This window comes from Armigeres subalbatus, chromosome 2 (genome assembly GCF_024139115.2).
Source record: "Armigeres subalbatus isolate Guangzhou_Male chromosome 2, GZ_Asu_2, whole genome shotgun sequence".
Lineage (NCBI taxonomy): Eukaryota > Metazoa > Arthropoda > Insecta > Diptera > Culicidae > Armigeres > Armigeres subalbatus.
In genome coordinates, this window is record NC_085140.1 from 162,049,875 (window position 1) to 162,070,774 (window position 20,900).

Consider the following 20,900-nt stretch of genomic DNA (forward strand, 5'->3'; position numbering starts at 1 on the left):
TTGAGAGGCTCGGAACCTTTTTTCGAGAGGCTCGGAAGCCTCCTTTCAAGAGGCTCGGAAGCTTCGCTTCAAGAAGCTCAGAATTATTCTTTCAATAGGCTTGGAAGCATTCTATCAATAGGCTCAGAAGCGTTCTTTCAAGATGCAATGGAAGCTTCCTTTTAAGTGGCTTGAAAACCGCCTTCAAGAGCCTCGGAAGTCTCTCTACAAGAGGCTCAGAAGCCCCTAATAATGAGGCGTGGAAGCCTCAAAAGCATAAAGGAGCTCCCTTCAAAAGGGCTCGAAATTATGTTTTCAAGAGTATTGGAAGCCTACTTTCGAGAGGGGTACCTCAAATAATGCAAAACTTCGAAGGGGTACCTCTCAAGAAAAAGGTTGAGAACCGCTGCTCTAGAGGATCTGCTGAAATGAACTCCTCAGAAGTTTCAATAGCAGACTTTCCTTGCACAGAATGAGAAAGCTGTTGAAAGTTACGAAGCGCTGCCTCTCCCAATTCTCCAAAGGCATACTTGGATACCTTCTTATCCCAAGTAGCGGAACCATCTTTTTTAGATTTCTTTTTTGGAGGATGTCGTGATGAAGACGGTTATGTCGAAGATAACCTAGAAACAACGTTGCTTCCTTCCACTTAGGTCTTCACACGATGAGTATATCTCCATCCAATATTAGTTCCTCATCGGCGGAACTTTCGTCCTTGGATTGTTCTGGTGCTGGTGGCAAAGCAACTATCTCCCGTTGAACCTTTTCAACGATGATATGATCGATGGCAGCTTCAATTGCTTTGAATTTCATCTCAAGCTATCAGAATCATCATCATTCTAGTAATAAATATATACTGCTGATAAAAATAATCAAATTATACTCCACTGCACAGTTCTAAAAGATCCTTCCATAAACAAACTCATTGTGAAACACCGGAAGAGGAGAAAAAAACACATAAAAACCAGTTCGCTAATATGCGTAATAATTCTCATTGACCGATTTCGTAAACATGCTCAAGGAGGGATACACGAAATCATTTTGTTGACGAAATGGAGCTACCGATTGAATTTGATATGATGTTCCTAGTTTGCAGTCATATGTTATATTGGTTTCAAAGCAGCCATACTGAGCAAGTCATGAACGCCATGGCCGTAATAAAACCAAACAGTGCAGTATGGATCGTTATGTAGAGAAGAAATCTTTTTCAAAGCGTCAAAACAACCACCAATGAAGTTTATTTCGATGTGCAGCCAAATGTTGTAGGGAAAAGTGTGGGGGAGGCAGGACGAGAGATAGAGAGAGAATGAGTGAGAGAGAGATAGAGTGAGTGTGAGAGAGATAGAGTGAGAGAGAGAAAGAGTGTGAGAGAGAGAAAGAGTGAGAGAGAGATAAAGAGTGAGTGAGAGAGAGATAAAGAGCGAGAGAGAGAGTGAGAGAGAAAGAGTGAGAGAGTGAAAGAGAAAGAGTGAGAGAGTGAGAGAGAAAGAGTGAGAGAGTGAAAGAGAAAGAGTGAAAGAGTGAGCGGGAAAGAGTGAGAGAGTGAGAGCGAAAGAGTGAGAGAGTGAGAGAGAAAGAGAGAGAAGAGCTAGAGAGAGTGAGAGAGAAAGAGTGAGAGACAAGAGCGAGAGAGAGTGAGAGAGAGAGAAAGAGTGAGAGGGAGAGAGAGAATGAGTGAGAGGAAGAGAGAGAAAACGAGTGAGAGGGAGAGAGAGAAAGAGTGAGAGGGAGAGAGAGAAAGAGTTAGAGGGAGAGAAAGAGTGAGAGAGAGAGAAAGAGTAAAATTTCCAATTACTTGATTCGTTCCCGAGTCAGGCACAAAATTGTGGTTCATTTGCGAGGGAGCCCACGCGCCCCCTCCCCCGACTAGCCGGACTTTCTCCAGTCTCCCTGCATCTCCCAAAAACTATATGATGCTTGTGCCGATTATAATTGCTATCAATCGGTTCAATTATTTTTTCATCATTTTCATCACATATGGCCCACCGTGCTAAAAAAAATTGTGGCCGTAGATTTTCAATTAAATTATTTTATGTGCATTACTTTAATATGTTGAGATGTTCATGAAAAAATTATGTGATTATCATGAAAGTGAGTTAATTCGGGCGTTAATGGGTTAATTGTTTGGTGGACGTACAAGCACGATTCTATTTTTATACGGGGGATGCGTTCCGTGTAAAAGAGTGATCAGTTCAAAATACGAGAATCTGTGTAAAAACAGTTTTATGAATTATCCGCCGATTAATGAAAAATTTAGCTTCTTCTTCTTCTTATTGGCATTACATCCCCACACTGGGACAGAGCCGCCTCCCAGCTTAGTGTTCATTAAGCACTTCCACAGTTATTAACCGCGAGGTTTCTAAGCCAGGTTACCATTTTTGCATTCGTATATCATGAGGCTAACACGATGATACTTTTATGCCCAGGGAAGTCGAGACAATTTCCAAACCGAAAATTTAGCTACTTTGCACAAAATTTGCATGTAGATTGCTTTTCATGGCCGTTTAAAATATTTCCATATAAAAACAGCATAGGATAAGTTTTTGGTTTTCGAGAGTTCTATACAGTTTAATCCTAACTAAGGGTATGCGATAACACACTTTTTCCAAACGATACGAAACGAAACGAAATTTAAAATGTTTTCGAAACGGAAAGAAACGAAATATAGATTTCTTTCGAGACTTCGAAATGATACGAAATCAAAGTGCATTCAATTCAAAATTTTACGTAACGAAACGAAATTTTTTTTCCAGCCGAATTTTAATTTAATTGGTTTTAGATTATGTATGCATTTCTGATTTCACTTTTTTGAAGTCAAATAACTATTTGGCCACCAAGAGAGTTATAATAACAGAAGAAGCAGGGTATGATAATCACCGCGTTCCCGTTTATAAACCATTGGCGATAAGATAATACCCCAGCATTTGGCATGTAAGAACCCGGGCAGAAGCCACGAACAGAATAACAAAACATGATATGGATTTGATTGATATAAGAGATAAAAGAACAGGCAACAATATCAAAAAATTGCACCGAAATATCATTTAAATATCGATATAAGATATGGATAAGAACAAACTAATGGTACATGATATTGATCACTTATTACAAATAGCATAACTTGATCTTCCCATGATATTTTAGTGCAAAATTTTGATATTATCGTCTGATCTTTTATCTCTTATATCAATCATGTCCATATCTCATTTTGCTATCTTATCAACATTTGATATTATTGAGCTATTTTCGCCTACTCGGGAAACGATGCCAAATTTTCATCATCAACCGACTTCAATTAAGTGCAATAAACAGCTGTTTTGGTCAGTATGAGCTGAGAACAATCATGAAAAAGAAGCTTTAGCAACTTCAATGATCGTTCAACCCGTTCTGGATTTTTTTTTGCAAATTCCATGCGAAGATCTAGAAATGCCCACGATTCTGTAATGTTCCTTAAAATGAATAGCTTAGCTTGAGCTTGAGCTTGAGCTTGATTGAACGCTTGTAATTGCTACTCCTTTATGACCAGATCAGCTGTTCTTGCACAGGGAATTAACAGATGTTTTGCTTGGGACTAGCACACAACTTCAATGTACAAGTACTGGTGATCTCATTTGTTAGGTCATACTGGCGCTTGCCACGTCGGAATGCTTGTCAATGTAGGGAAGGGGAAGGAAAATGATGATGCAATCACTCGCCCAATGCAAGCCGAATATACCTCTGCACTTGCCACGAGATCATGCGGAATTTGTTGGAATTTTTGGGTTAGGTTCAAGAGGCAGAGGTCCGTCTTGGTTAACGAGCTGCCAATGTGATAGTTAGAAGAAGTAAACTGATGGAATTTATAATTGGATGTAGGAAGCGAGCTCTATAGTTCATTTCCAATTCTAGCAGATTACTATTAGAATACTCAAGTTGAAGGTATAGAAATAGTAATGGAAACGGTATGGAAGTCCATTTCCAGTTCTAACGATTGCTAGAACATGATAAATATAGAGAAAGATACAAAGTAGGAGAATGGAACGGACCTGGGATTGAACCCACGACCTCCTGCGTATGAGGCAGAAGCAGTAGCCATATGACTAACAAGCCCGACCCCTTAAAATGAATAGCTTAGCTTGATTAACTGTACACATCGTAGTTGCTCATCATGATTGTCCAAGAAACAGTAAATGTGCACGGTTTACCAATTGAATAATCTTCTTGGGATAAATAAAAATTATTCTCATTGTAGTTGCTTCAGGAAATTTGGCATTAGGAGAGAAAAACTAGTTTAATACTCATTGTTATAAGAGACCGATGAATGCTCTGCATCTTCGTGAGCGCCATGGGAAAGGAATCGTCGGTTAGTTGAAAAGGTAATTTATGTGAACGCACCTTGGTAAGTGACTAAATATTTATTGTGCACGAAGTTCGCGTTATCATGGATTATCTGCCGTCCCCTGATCGATTTCGCAAATAGTCAAATAACATCACAAAATGTTAATTAAAATCTTGGGGTCTGTATGTATATTTCGTGATTCGCCGAATATTAACTGGTGTGTGGAGTAGAGTGATTCAAATTTTGACTTTTTCGCTCCCCTGTGCTTAAACGATTGATTTTGCTATTTTAATAGTCCTCCCAAATTTTTAGCTGATTTGGATGTAATTTGATTGTGCACGTGCCATTTGAAGGTTATATGAAAATTACTATGAGAATTGCCACTTATGTAAAGGATTGTTTCGTGAAGTAGCCCAGAATCTATTTGAATATATTTAGCAAATCGCTATCATACAATAGATCCTAAGCTGAAAGTCAGTTGTTGTTGCGAAGCAATCTGACTTTTGTGAGCAAAATTATAAAGAAAACAGAAATGTTCATTATTGATATTGATGTTATTCTTTCACGTGTTAAATTGAATTTCCCGCAATTCAGTATTTCCCTAATAACTTTTGTTGCCAGCATGAAATCGTTAAGCGTCAACGACGATATTTTCCCTTGTTAAATTTCCCATGTTGCTAACGTATTCATACATTTTTACAGTTAAATGGGTAATGATGGAAAACGGTTTTTCACAAAAGTTACTGTTTTCATAGTAATTTTCATATAAGCTTCAAACTGCTTGTGCTCATTCAAATTACATCCAAATTAGCTAAAAATTTAGGATGATTATTTAAATAGCAAATGCCATCGTTTAAGCATAGAGGAGCAAAAAAGTCAAAATTTGAATCACTCTAGTGTGGAGTATCTTCAATCCTACGAACGTTTTATTCTTACTTTTAGGTAAAATTCAAATTGTTGTTTGAACGTAAAATGTTGCATTTTGTTTTCATTATGGCCTACTTAACGCTTAAGTGGCACTTTCTCATGCGCTTAAACCATATTATTATTATAATCTTTATTAAAGAGGTTTTTAGCCCAAGGCTAGTTCACCTCCGGCGCTTAAACCTGGTTTGAGGCCTAAGCGATGGTGAAGAAATCGGCCTTTAATAGGAAAGAGTTGCTCAAAAAAGCCTTCACAAGGGCCCTACAAATCCACGCCACGGCGTGGCCTCTTTAACAAAATTATACTGATCTGATTTGTATCTGATTACATGTACACTCTATTACATTGATTACATTTACACATTGAGCCGGATCATTTTTATAAAAAATAGGATAGGATTCTTTTAATGTTTTCTGTTTGATATTTCTAATAAATCATTGAAGACGTTTAATAAATAAAAACGTATTTGTCGACATTATATAGAAAACGTTAACGTTGACATAAAGATTTGAAAACAGTTTTATGATTTTGTTTAGCGGCGCAGCCAAATTTTTTGATAATACAAAGTATATTTTAAGTTTAAATTTGTTTCGGAATTCCGTTAAATTTCGTTAGAAGCTATTTTTTCTAGCGAAATTTTTGAAATTTTACTAAACGAAACGAAATCATGAAATCAGATTTCGCCATGCTCAAATTCCGCGAAATTCCACGGAATTTCATTTCGAGTCACCTGAAACGAAATTTATCGAAATACCGCATATGCTTAATCCTAACGATCTACAAACTAAATCGAAAGTTAGGGTTTTTGGCCACCCCATTTACGAAGTCGTCACCATAGTATTGTATGTGAGCATATGACTTGCCATGTCAAGACAAACTTGGAATAGAGGAATAGCTTTGAGAGATTTTGATTAGCTATGGACAAAAATAATAGGATAGAACTGAAAGAAAAAGATTATATTCATTTCAAGAAACCTCGAACAACACTTGTCACGAGCAAATAGGATGAGATTCTAGTACTAGACACTGAAGACAACTTACTGTTGATGTTAAAATCCGTATCTGTAAGGACTACAAAGTGTTGAAAAAAAATGGAATAGTACTATCTCGTTCTATTACAGGTCAGTTTTTCATATTTTTCATGTTCAATTAAAAATGCTGTCTGTAACAAAGTCAAATCTTAAATAAAACTTTCTACAGATTGTAAATTTATACCAATTAGGTATTCCATAGAATCCTTATGAAAACGTGTTCATACTTTGGTTGGTTGATTCTGTAAGCATCCTCAGTTGATGCGAAATTGTTTCAAAATACCCCGGAAATGTTTAGTGAATATGTATTTCTTTTTCTCACTCCACCGCATCCATGCGGCAGCGGATGCATCCTAATTGCTATGTTGAAGCAATCCCCTTTTGCCGGGCTCCGCATTTGACTATAGGATGCTCCATTGTATCCGTAAGCTGAGCTAAGAACATTTCCTGCATTTAGGAATAAAAATATCCCTCCATCCAACCGGGCGGAAGGATGTTTCTCAGTTGAAAAGTTCGCAACAATACGAAGTACGGGTACGATGCACGTGGGAACGGGACCGAATCCCCCAAGTATCCCAACCAAGATTAGGGATTACGGTGGGGAATAGAGAAGCACCAACGCTCTGGCGAAGTTCCCCATTCGCAGCCAGTCGGAAGCGCGAATCTGCCGCAGTCGAACTGTGTGTAGCTGAGCATTTCAAAATTTAATTCATCATCAACGACTTTTCACGGGGAGGAAGCTTCAAATTTTACTTGGTAAGCACTTTCCGGAAGTGATGCGACAGAAAAGTTCTTCCAACGCCCTATCGCAAAATTGGGCCGCCACCTACCAGCAGGCAAGATGGCGCAAAGAGGGTTTCATTGCGTTGTTGGTACAGCATTAATTAGTCGGAGGGAAATTCCTAAGCGGCTTCATTAGCGTCAAGCATCATCGTTGTCGTCGTCATCATTTTGTGGGTGATGAAGTAGCAGCTTTGGAGAGTTTGGGTCACACAGTGGCAGTTGTTATTTTGTGCCAACCGGTGGGCTCCTGGATGAGATAAGTCGCTATGGAATATATTTCTGATGTTCTTTCGGTTGGAACAATGATAATTTTTCCTCATAATTTCTTCAGAATTGTGATAGGTATATATTTAAATTATCTATGTATACATTTAAAGCTAAACTTGATACATAAATCAAAAATAAAATGTATTATTAATAATAATAATTAAAAATATGCTTTGCTAGTTCAGAGTTATCGATTGGCGGAAGCAAAGTTTTACATCTGAGAAATCATCATTGAATCGTAGTCCATTATGTTCGAGTACGTTTAATTTCGCACGAGGCAAACGCTCTATTCTCGAGCAATTTATTATAGGACTTGACCTTCCTAGTTCATTTGGGTCTATTTTGGACAATTCCAAAAGTTCGTCCCAGAGCTTTGCGATTGTTTCGTAATAATCTATCCAGGCGAATTATGGATGCAATCAATAATAAAAATCTTCTGTGACCTCCAAATGCCACATAAAAGTTACTCCGGAAGATCCGGAACATCCGTAGAATGGCCAATTCCAAAAACTCATCCCAGAGCTTGGTGATTTTTTGTAGCAATCCATCCTAACAAATTGTGGGTACAATCAATAGTGAAAGTCTTCTGTGACCCCCAAGTGCTCCCTAAATGGCTCTCTGGAAGATCCTGAATATCCATAAAATTGGCCAATTTCAAAAGTTCATCCCAGAGCTTCGCGATTTTTTCGTAGCCATCAATTCTGCCAAATTATGGGTGCAATCAATAGTGAAAGTCTTCTGTGGCCTGTCGCAAAATGCCGCAAAAACAATCCTCCGAAAGATCCGGAATATGTGTAAAAGTGTCCAATTCCAAAAGTTCATCTCAGGGCATCCCGATTTTTTCGAAACCACCCATCCTGGTGAATTGTGTATGTAATCAATAATGAACGTCTTCTGTGACCCCCTAATGCACCCGAAATAGTACTTTGGAGATCCGGAACATCCGTGAAAGTGGCAAATTCCAAAGAGAATTCATGGAGGAACTCCTCCAGACTTTCTGAAGAGCTCCCGAAGCAACGTACGGAAGAAAACTCTGAGAAATGTCTTTAGGAACTGCCCAAGGAATTACTTGATGAACTTCAGGAGGGATTCGCGGACGCTGCCGTCGTTAGCTAATGATGATCTATCACGCTAACTTTTGGAATTGGCCTCGGATGCTCCGGATTTTACGAAGAAGTTTTTATTATTGATAAAAAAAATTGTGTTTTTCATTCAAGACTATAAAGAAAAACACTACGAATGCAGGTCAGTGATTCTTGAAGCAAAGAGAAAATAGTGGGAGGATTTTTTTGATTTGGCCAACCCCGACCACAGTCCCACAGGATTCACAAAATGCTGCTTTTATTATTTAAATCATCAGGTCCCGATGGGATTGGTTGTCCCATAATTCAAAACCTTCCTCCCTGCGCCAAAATCCGATTTCCCGAGTTGATTGACCAAGCATGGTCTGATCAAACCTTTCCGGACGAGTGGTGGAAAAGCCTCATTGTACCCATTTCCAAGAATATTTTCCTCCCGAGATTCCACCAATTTCCGGCCTATCTCACTAACCTCCTGTGTCTCTAAAGTCGTGGAGAGATTAGTGAATCGTCGTCTGAGGGACAAATTTGACCGCGATGGTAGGTTCGACTACCGCCAACCCGCGATTTGCCCGGGCTACGGCACGGGAACATATTTTGCAAACCTGGGAGATGTGCTGCAGAACGTCTACAACGACGGCAAAAACGTGGATCTAATTTCCTTGGATTCTCTAAGGCCTTCAACAGTTGAAAGAGTGGGGATTTTCCGGAAACCTCCTTGCTTTCGTTCGGAATTTCCTCACAGGACGCTCTTTTCAAGTTATGATTGGTAATCAAAGTTCGAGGATCTTCCCGGAGGAAACAGGAGTTCCACATTGATCTAGGCGTCACGTTGTTCCTCGTGGCTATGAACGGGGTGTTTCGTTCTCTTCCCGCCAACATATTATATAACTACGTATATGCAGATGGCATTCTGTTGGTTGTCGTTGGCAACACACCCGGGCGTACTCGGATCAAGGCACATTCTGCTGCCAGTGCCGTCCTCCGTTGGTCCAACTCGGTAGCTTTTACTATGACAGCCAGCAAATGCGTGCGAGGACACGTCTGCACGAGGACACATCAGCTGTCCGGACCGAGCCTTAAGCTGGGTGACCAGCTCAACCCAACAAAAAGTTTTTGCAAGTTCTCAGAGTCTTCATTGACCGGAACCTCTCGATCCTACCGCACTTCCACGAAGTCAAAGTAAGTTGTCGGTCCAGAGTCAACCTGGTTCGGACCTTGTCTAAGCCTCATCGAACCAAAAACTGGAGGCTCCGGTTAAAGATCGTGGAGCCTATCATTGATAGCCGCTTATTCTATGGCCTGAAACTTACATGTAGGCTAGATGTACCAGTTGTGGATATAGCTAAGCATATGCGGTATTTCGAAAAATTTCGTTTCAGGTGGTTCGAAACGAAATTCCGCGGAATTTCGCGGAATTTGAGCATGGCGAAATTTGATTTCTTGATTTCGTTTCGTTTCGTAAAATTACAAATATTTCGCTAGAAAAAACTAGCTTTTAACGAAATTTAACGGAATTCCGCGGAATTTCGAAACTAATTCAGACTTAAACCATATTGCCTCGTACGGTCGTGCATTATCAAAAGTTTTGGCTGCGCCGCTGAACAAGATCATAAAGCTGTTTTCAAATCTTAATATTATACAAATTTTTCTATTAACGCTTTTTACATAAGCCCATTCTGAGTCGACAAATACATATTTAGTTTTCTTCTATAAAACGTGTTTTGTTATATTTTTTTAAAACTTTATTAAAGTGATTTTTTTTTTATAATTAGAGTTCATAGCTACAGTGTTTTATTAGAAATATCCAGCAGAAAACGATAAATATCCTTAACTATTCTATTCTATTTTTTTTAAAGTGATCCGACTCAATATTTAAGACGTCATGCTCAGAGTGTAAGTGTAAATGCAAAATAAAATATCCAAAATGATATCACATCCAATAAAATAGGGAATTGCCAATAAATTAGGGTATGAGCAATAAATAAATATAAAATTTAATAAAAAATAAATAATAATGCAAAATTTCCATAAACAATTACAAAATTTTCCACAAAATTAACATAAAAAAAAAAAAATCCGCAAAATAATCAATAAAGAGAAAAAAAAGGAAAATTTCCATAAAAAAATACTAAACAAAGAGCAATGAAAAGAAATTTTCCATAAAAAAATACAAAAAAGCACTAAAATTGATAAAATTTTCCATGAACTTTAAACACTTTCAAAGAAGGGGTCATTTATGGTTAAAGCTAAGGCTCAGTTTGATTGCTTTTTCATATTTCTTAATCTTTTATTTCCTATTTTTTTATTTTTTTTATTTTTATTTTTTTTTGATTATTCTGTACAAGTTTTTTTATATTTATGGAAAAAATATTTATTTTGTGGAAAGTTTTGTAATTGTTTATTAATATTATTAATTTATTTATGGAAATTTTGTATTGTTCGACATATTTTAGACGTCAAACGGTTGTCAATCAACGTCAGGTGAATTAACAGTGCATCTGATTGTGTAGCGCAATGCAGCTGTCATTGAGTTTGTCATAGTTTTGAAGTTTAAGCGGTACGTTTTTCACTTCAAATGGCTTCATTCCTTATCGATGCTTCGATGTATGCACGAAACTTGGTGACATTTGAATTTTCTAAGAAATAATACGTGCCGAATGATTTGACATCCTCAGTAGAATCTGTTTCGAGCTCGTATTCTTCTGGTGGCTCATAAAATCCGTTTTTGATCCACTCTCTGATGTTTTTGATATTGTCAAACAAGCATCGACATATTTTAAAACGCTTTGAGCAGTGTTCACATGAAAACAAAATGTTTTTAGTCAGTTTCTGGATCGAAAGACCCGAATTTCAATGGCGACTGCACACAATTCTTTCCGAACCTGCAATTTCTTCGACGCCATTATTCACTACGAACTTGTAACACTTATAAGAAATATATTTTCAGAAAGTACATACATACATTCATCAATCTACGCAATATTTCACTCGTTGATGTTCTATTTCAAAAGTTATACGTGTTTAAAGGTGTCCAGATTTTGTCGCGTACAAATCAAGGTCTATTTAATTCGAAATTTCACGAAACGAAACGAAACTTAATTTTTTTTTTCGCGGAACTGCAAAACTGCAGTTGCAGTTAAAAGTCATTGTAGTTCAATGTAGTTCAACACAGTTCAGATCGATTTGGTTGCAGCAACTCCAATGTGACTGGATTTGATCGCATGTGTATCACTGTGACCGATATGTGAAAAGTGTGCTACTCGGGATATTATCCATAGCAGCTGTTTCTTACACTCCGAGCCTCCTATGAAAAGGTTGAATTTGAAAGGAAATGATATCCTTTTGTTACAAGTTTCTTTAGGAGAAAGGAAAAAATATTTCTTCATACCTGGCAAACTGCTGCCGTAAAAACTTTATGATCACATTTCTGATATAAAATCTAAAATACATATCTTTGTGTATTTAAGAAAGGTGTTAATGTATGCTATTAACAATTCTCTAGTTGCGTATACGCCTGGCAGATGTTTGTGTATAAATGAGTATCCCTCTAGATACAAAATAATATCTATGCATTCATTTTTTGGTTTGAGTTAGCTCAATACCATAAACCACGCTGGTAAGTCAATATGAAGCTTCAGTCTAATCACATAATTTTAAGTGAAATAAGGTTTTAAACAGAATTTAAAATCAGAATACCTAAAAAAATCCCACAATTTATATATTTTTATATCAAATTTGAATCAGATTCGGAAGCACACACTGCACGATGTATTTTTTTGAAAGCGGCACAAATGCAGGGGTATTTCCGGCGATTTATCACAGACTGCTTCTTCTGTTACTATAACCCTATTGATCGCAAAGCAGTTATTTGAATTTGAAAACATGAAATCAGAATTAATGTAAAATCAATACAAAAGAAAATCAAGTAAAATCAATTCCTTAAAATTCCGCGAAAAAAAAAATTAAGTTTCGTTTCGTTTCGTGAAATTTCGAATTAAATAGACCTTGATTTCGTATCGTTTCGAAGTATCGAAAGAAAAACTATATTTCGTTTCGATTCGTTTCGAATCAACATAGACATTTGAAATTTCGTTTCGTTTCGTTTCGTTAGGAAAAAGTGTCTTATCGCATACCCTTAGATATAGCACCAGTTGTCGCACTAGTACTTTATATGTCAAATGGCCAATCAAATCACCGCAAACCAAGTTCATATCGATAAAACATATTCATATGATACGATAACACCTTTGATTTCCATCCAAAACAAGCAAAGCATAATTGTAAAAATTGATTTTGCTTAATTTTCGACGTCCTATGCACCAGTTGTCGCACTAGTGATCCCTATTTGGCCAATCCCATAAGAAAACAATGGGATTTGCCAAATATCTAACCAAAATTAAGAATAGTGCCACAACTGGTGCATGCGTTCCATTATGGATTAATCCATTTTAAGGATTATAACAAATTTTATTGTGGTTTTCACAGCTGTTCTAAGGAGCAGGAAGTAAAACCTTTCGCTTGAAATATAAAGACCACCCACATGCCTTTTACTTATTTTCTAAAAAATAGTTGTTCTTAAGTATGGCGACAATTGGTACACCCACCCTATCGCTCACCGTAACCTCGTCGAAACTCCGTCACCGACTTTTAATTCCTACGTTTATGCCGCCTCAGGACTGTTACCCTCAACACCAGCCGAGTTTGCCTGTACCGAGGCAGGCATCTTGCCTTTTCGCCACCGCGCGCTGGTGGCTATCTGCCACAATACTGGGACCGGATCTGCCACTTAAGGGACCGGATTCTGCACACGATTTCCGGCGTCGGTCTTCCCCAGTAGCGCGAGTTCACAGTCGCTGGCACTCCTCAATAGCCATTATAAACAGCTCCATAGCTTGCAACTTCCGCAGGGGTGACAATTCCGTGGCTCTTAGCTCCTTAACAGAGATTTCCCCAACCACGAACACAGGTTTACGGATGGGTCGGTTTCGGGCCATGGAGTCGGAATTGGGCTAACCGGGACCAATTTCACTGTGTCAGACAGCCTCCCGGATATGTGCAGCATCTTTTCGGCCGAAGCAGCCGCCGCATTTATCGCAGCCACATTTCCATCCAGGAAACCAATCCTCGTCCTATCTGACTCTGCCAGCACCCCTGGACCCAAAACATCTTGGCAAACATGCTCCCGAACACGACCTTTGCCTGGATTCCGGGCACTGCGGAGTGCCTGGAAACATCAAGGCAGATCTCTTTGCCAGAGTCGGGTTTCAGAGCCAGCGGTTTAGGACATCAGTCCAATTAGGAGACGCAAAAATCTGGATGAAGAAAGTCGTACGAGAAAACTGGGAAGTTCATGTTTTGCCACAACATCTGGATACCTTCGGAAAATTATTCGCTTTTACCAATCTCGCCCATGCTGCATTCTTCGCTTCCACTAACTGCTCACATTCGCCGTCATACCAGTCGTTTCTCTGAAGCGGGGGTACCGGGCCAAGTGCCGCAATCGCTGCGGTGCTACCAATGGCGGATCGAATATCTCTCCAGTCATCTTCAAGAGGCGCTGCGCCTAGCTGCTCTTCCATTGGGAGTGCCTCTTCAAGCTGCTGCGCGTAGTCTCGGGCTAGTCTACCGTCTTGTAGCCGCCCATTGTTTAGCCGTGGTGTTCGACTACGACGCCTGTTGTACACCGTCGAGAGTTTTGAGCGCAGGCATACTGCAACGAGGTAGTGGTCGGATTCAATATTCGCACTGCGGTAAGTGCGGACGTTCGTGATGTACGAGAAGAATTTCCGTCGATTAGAACGTGGTCGATTTGGTTTTCCGTTTCTATTTTTGCGGGAAAAGAAGGTGCTTCGGACTACCATTCCGCGTGAGGCTGCGAATTTTATGCATCGTTGGGCGTTATCATTTGATACGGTGTGCAGATAATCCGGTCCGATGACCGGTCTATATATTTCCTCCCTTCCTACCTGTGCATTCATGTCCCCGATGACGATTTTAACATCCCGCAGTGGGCATCCATCGTATGTCTGCTCCAGCTGTGCGTAGTTCTTAATTCGCCAGGATGGATTACTACGAAACAATCAGCTCTGGGACAAGGTGTATCGATCAGGTGGAAGATGACTTGCGGACCCTCCGTAGACTGTGGTGTTGGCGACGTGTAGCCACGATCCGAGCCGAATGGATAAGACTCATATACCGCACAGACCACTTCGGCCTTAGTTTGAATAAATAATAATAAGCTTTTTCAATGTTCTCACCAATATGAACAAGAATACCGAACCATTTTAAGTGTAAATGCAAAATTTACAAACCCAGCTACATTTCATAATGATCTCCTATTCAAAACAATAATATTTTCATGACTTTCTAACGAATTTAAAAAATGTTTCAAAAATAGGCCTGGGGCAAAACACCCGAATGGTGGTGTAAAATGACTCAATAAGTAAAATAATGGTGAACGCATGGTTGTTTGTTTTTTTCTTAATGGACTGAACTACAATCTTACGGGTGAGGTGGAAGAATCGCATATCGTTAAATTTTAGTGAATATGAAGGCATTTTGTTTATTTTTTTTCCAATGGAGCTCATTCTTCTTCTTCTTCTATGGCTCTAAATTCCAACTGGAACTTGGTCTGCTTTTCAACTTAGTATTCTATTAGCATTTCCTCATTATTTAAAAAGTAAAATATTCAATTAACGCTGATTGTACGCTAAAGGAATCGTTTATTATACTATCTTTGCAAATGAACTGTGGTCATCAGGTAAAATAGTGGCCCTGAACAAACCGATACCGATACGTAGAGGAAAGGAATTTAATTGGGCCTCATGACAGAGGCAGACACGAATATTGATGGCTATATTTAAATTAGAGAAGTTAACCTGAATGTGAACCGGATTAAGGATTAACTCAGACGCTTACTCCACACAAGGTCTTAGTAAGTATGTGATTTCTATTAAGTTGAAATATTTTCTTATCTATACTCACCAAGGCATTTCTTCACACGAGCTCCACGAATCTGCAAAAGAAATAAATCAAAATACTCAATAAGTTTCAGAGCAATTGAAATTTAAATAATATTGTGGACAAATATGGTTAATCGAAAATGAATGTGTTCGTTTCATGTGAAGTTTAAAATTTCTTGATTAGAAAATTAGTATTTCTAATATCATTCGATATCATATCAATCAATATCAGCATCAGAAAAAAAATCGTTTGCGTTTCTATAGCTATCTAAAAAACAATATTTCCATCTATTGACACAAAATACAAAGTTATTCGAAACTACATTCACATCAGTTCTGTTCTCGGATTAAATTTTCCGCACGCCATCAGGCGGCCTTCTACTGCATGATGAAAAGCGATCATTGAATGAAAACATTACATGACCGTACTTGTGGAGCAAAAGCAGCTGCCGACAATGTTTCGATGCTCGAAAGGAATAGACTACGCTTATTCGATTGCGTACTAACATATATGCAGCAGTTCAACCATACCCTGCTGGCTGGTGCCGTTCTGAGGGAGATATAAGCATTTCCTCCTCAGTATTCATCAAACGAAAGGATTTTAATCTGAATGCCACTCTGTATGGAACCGACCAAAATAATAGCTCTTTAATCCATTAAACGAACTACAATATTTCTATATTGCATTTGAATCTCATAAAACACACAAAAGACCAGCAAACGTAATTGAATTCTGCGTTGAATAGCCAGAGTAATTCCATTTGCTCTGTGCGGTGGATACAAATGTATATTCGCAGCCAGAGAAGAAATGGCAATCCAGCTAAAGTCTTTCCTAACGACGCGTTTATATTTCCGGATGCACTCTGTTTAATTGTATGGTTTCCTTTGAATCCTCTGGGGGAAATTGTAAATACAACCGATTGGAATTAATTTGGTCGGGTGTTTGGATGGTGATGATTTGTTCGATCGGTTTTTTGTATCATCGTGACTGGTTCAAGTGAAATCTTCTTTCCCAGGGCAGTAAACTTTAATAGAGCTTAGCTAGGGTTTACGAAATACGCTTAATATATACAAGAGGTTGAAAATAGTAGTTATTCGCATGAACACAGCAAAAAGTAATATAAACTTGGATTACAAACAAATTAAAATTCGTTAGTCAATAAGATTGAATTTCACAAGCTTGCGCAGTGTGAATGCATTTCGACGTAAATATCAGCAAGTTAGATTGAAAGTTGCGTTTATTTGCATGAAAATATGTGCATAAAAATTAATTGAAAATACCAAAATAATTTTATTTGTGAAGTTGAGTAGGGTTAGTGCTCCTGGACTTCATCTCATAGCTCCGATATTCATCCCATGAATAATAAAGCAATGAAAAGGCATTTGATTTGTTTCTTATTTTTGTGATTTTTTCAGCAGTGAGCATGCATGTTAGCAAAAAGAACCGAAGAAATTGGTGCCGTATTTCTTTGTTTCGCGATGAGATGAATATATGTTCAGTGATATGGAAAACGGGACAGTTCCCCTATATTTAATACTAGCAGACCCGACGAAATTCGTCTAGCCTAAAACTGATTAGTTTTCGAGCATACAAATTTTCACGCCGATCGGTTCAGTAGTTTCCGAGTCTATAAGGTTCAGAAAGACAGAAATTCATTTTTATGTATATAAAAAATAAAAAAAGAAGAAGATTAACTTTCCATTAATAAGAATAAAGGTAGAAATACGTAAGCTATACTTAATAGTAGTTAATCAAGTAGGTATTATTGTAAAATTGACTCATATCCTAAAATAAGGTTCATCAAAACGAGACACTACTTGAGCTGGAATTGAAAATTAATTTGCTAAATATCATCAGAACCCATCTTTATTTATTTTACCTTTTCGGAAGAACAACATAATGTTTCATTCTGTTTCTAAAACTCCAAGACCCCACATTAAAACTCAAACTTTTCCCAACGGAGCTCCATAAATAGAGCCATTACGGATGATTAGCTGACTGACATACACAAGAACCATGGGAACTCACCAAACAAAAGATCTTTTCGATCCTTTGTGTACCCGTCGATAAAGAACAACAAACACGCATCCATGGAGAGTTTACATACATGCCGTAACTCTTCCATTTACAGCGATATATCGCCAGCCATCCCTACTTTCTCCCACTCTCTTACAAAATAAATAACCAAAGTCACGCTACCGGTTGGAATTTCACCTACAACAAGCGCACACCACGTTGCTCACACTCGCTCTCGGTTGACTGAGAGTTGAAACTGTAATACGTACAACAAATTTGCGACCCGCCGCACTCGGCCACCCTTGTAAAGCATCGGAAAATTCAATCCTGCCCGTCCTTCCCTCCCACCACAAGTTATCCCCAAAACAGTATATATTGTTGTCTAGTGTTGAGCGGGGCCGGTTCCCATATATCGGTTGTTGATTGACATCTGACGCAGTCGAGGAAGCGTAAAAACGGTTGTATTTCATGGATTAGTTCGCCAAATATGAATATGAAAACGAACCCGGGAAATATACGGTGGCGGCCCCAGTAAAATTGCTGACACATATGCAGTTTTTCCCAGTCACTTGTCAGCTGACGCTGTTCCAATCGGGGAGCGAAAATGTGGAACATTGGAAATTTGTACGAATTGAATACGGTATTTTAAGCACGACTTTGAATGTTTTGATTTTCCAGGCTTTTTCTATGTGCTTTTCATTAGTTTCCAGGTAAAAACAACCATGTCTTATTTAGGGTTTTGCAGCTAAATAATCGAATTAAACAAGTAAATAATAAGAAACATTTCCAGGAATTCCTTCGCAAGTTCATTCAGGAATTGCTTCAGGAATTCCATCAGAAGTTCCTCCAGGCATTCCTTCAATTTTTTTCCCATAGATTCCTTTGGAAAATCCTCCAGAACTGAATTCAAAGAGGAAATTCTAAGAATTGCTTCGGAAGTTCCTGTACAAAAACTAGAGACAGCAACTCAACCAATTGTTCAGGAAATTCCTTTAGTGATTCCTTTGGCAATTTCTTTACAAGTTTCTTTGGAAATTCCCTAAGACATTCCTTTAGGAGCTCCTTTCGGAATTTCCTAATAAATTCTTCGGAAATACCTTCGTAAAATACTTTGAAGATTTTTTCAGAAATTATTTTAAAATTTCTTCGAGAATTCTTTCAGGAATTTCTTCGAAAATTTATACAAATCTTTGCGGATATTTTTTTTAACTCGGTAATTTCTTCAGAAAAAAAACATTGGAAAACTTTTCAAGGAAATGTTCCGGAATTTCTTCGGGAACTCCTTTAGAACTTCTTACCATAATTCCTTTAGAATATCATTACTAGATCCTTCAGAATTCTTTTGACAATGTCCTCGGCAATATTTTTGAAAATCTTGTGCAGTTAGACTCCTTCATAAAAATTTCTTTAGTGCTTCGGAAACACATTTGATGCAAAAGTATAAGACTACGTATGACGCTCCTTTTCGATTGTCCAACATCTAGTTTGTTGAACCTAGTAGCCAAACTACCGGTACCATAAGCGTCAAACCGATATTGATGATATAACCAAATATCCACTACAACATGATGGACAACAAATGGCCAGTGCTTACAGCGCTACTTGCGTTCTAGTACTTACCTATGCTTCTACTGGAAATACCTTTGGAAAATGTTTAAGAAATTCTTTTGAAATTCCTTGGGATTCTTTTAGGAACTCATTTGAAAATTTCTTCAGAAAAGCTTTTGAAACCACCTTAAGGAATTGTTCCAGAAATTACCATGAAAATTCCTTTGAAAATTCCTACAGAAATTTGTTACCGAAAGGTAACTGTTTTTGTTATTGCTTGTGGGGTCGTTGGGGAAAAGAATGTAAAATTAACGATCAACATTCATATAACAGATATAGGATATAGCGAGAGTGAGAACCAGAGGAAGGGTTTCTCTTATCGCTGTTGATCGGGATGGTTTTGATGAGGAGAAAAGCAAGAGGATTGTTCGTGAGTCATTTCAAGGGTACGGACTTGTTATCGACGAAAGGGAAATCAGGGGATTGCGAAGTATTGGAAAAAAAATATCGTTTTTTTTTGAAGTATTAAACTTACTCCGAGTGCAAAATAGTACGGCTTCGTCGGTAGTGTATTCGATTACTAATTAAAGCAACTGGTGTGAATGGTTGTAACTCGAGAACGCGGCCGACGCCATTGATGTATATCGTAGACTTTTCAGATGCCGCCTCGAGCACGTTTCTCGATCGGATTCCTCGCATCGGCGTCTCTCGACAGGCTGCACTACTAAGTCGCTTCCCGCCTTCCATCGCCGTGCTTTGGCAGCCAACCATCGGTCCGCCATTCCCCAGCATAGTTTTTCCTGCCATCCAGGCTATTTCAAGCCAGCGCCGTTCTTTAACAGGCCACCAGCCGACCGCCGACGAGCCGCCATTTCGCCGCTACCAAGCATTCTTCACCACACCTTCCACACCAAGCCATCATCGCTCGCTGACAAGCCACCAAGTGGCCGCCACCTAGCTGTCGCAAAGCGTGTTTCAGCCCGCCACTGCCACCCAAACCTGTCGTTGCCGTTTCCGTTTCACAACTGACAGCCATCGTGCTGCCATTCTAGCGCTCTGAAGCCCGGTTTCGCCCACCCTGCCTCTGCGCTTCGCCCAACCAAATCTTATAAGCCATCACCGTCCCTTGGCCGGTCGAAATCTGGTCGCCAACAAACCAGCACCGACGTTATTCCTCGTCGACACCGTGGCCGTCCTTCGACAAGCCTTTATTCTGCCGCTGGAAAGTCCAATTCGGCACACCACGCTACTACAAACACCCTACAGCTACCACTACTGACAAGCCTAATCGAAGCCATCTCTTGTCGTTGGCCGTCCTTCGGTCACTGCTATTCCTGCTTTTACTGGAGTTTTTCGGCCGCTAGCAATAACTGGCCGCTGCACCGACGAGATTTATTCGCTTTGCTGCCGTAACCATCTCTTCGGCCGCAACCATCTCTTGATGTGCTAGGAAGCGTACCGTCACCCGTAGCCACCGAATAAAAAATCAAAAGGTAAAACAATAATTTTTATTTAGGACTACCCCACCGAAAACTCTCCCTTCCAAGCAACGCCCAATCCGGGAGATAAGAGGTCTTGCGTGCCCGCCCTTAGGCACGTCCTCTTCTGGGACGTAGCATGACTCCCGGGGTCAAATAAAGTTTCTAATTTCTTTACGATTTCATTTTATTTTTAATAAATTCCTTCAGGAATTTATTCGGAAATTATTTTTGAATTTTGTAAAGAAACTTGTTCCAGATATTTCAAAGGAAATTCCTTCAGTAACTTCTTGAGATCTTGAGTCTTGAGAACTTATTTTAGCAAATCTTTCAGATATTCCTTTGAACGCTAGGAATTTTCTTTGAACGTTAGGAAATTCCTTCAAAATTCCCGTAGAAATTGCTTTCTAACTTTTTTCGGGAACTTATTCAGAATTATTTAAAAGATCTTTTGCTTAAGAAATTCTTTTGAAAAATCCACTCGGATTTTTTTTTTCGGAAATTCTTTCG

At 38.9% G+C, this 20,900-nt stretch overlaps 1 protein-coding gene across 1 annotated transcript in view; it reads right to left on the reverse strand.

Annotated features, from left to right (window-relative positions):
- The window catches only part of LOC134211100 (potassium voltage-gated channel protein Shal), a 641,586-nt gene that overhangs the window by 564,657 nt on the left and 56,029 nt on the right, over positions 1–20,900 (reverse strand). Inside the window, exon 2 of the mRNA XM_062687713.1 lies at positions 15,370–15,400. The gene's annotated coding sequence lies outside the window, so the exon portion shown is untranslated. The remainder of the gene's footprint in view (positions 1–15,369; positions 15,401–20,900) is intronic.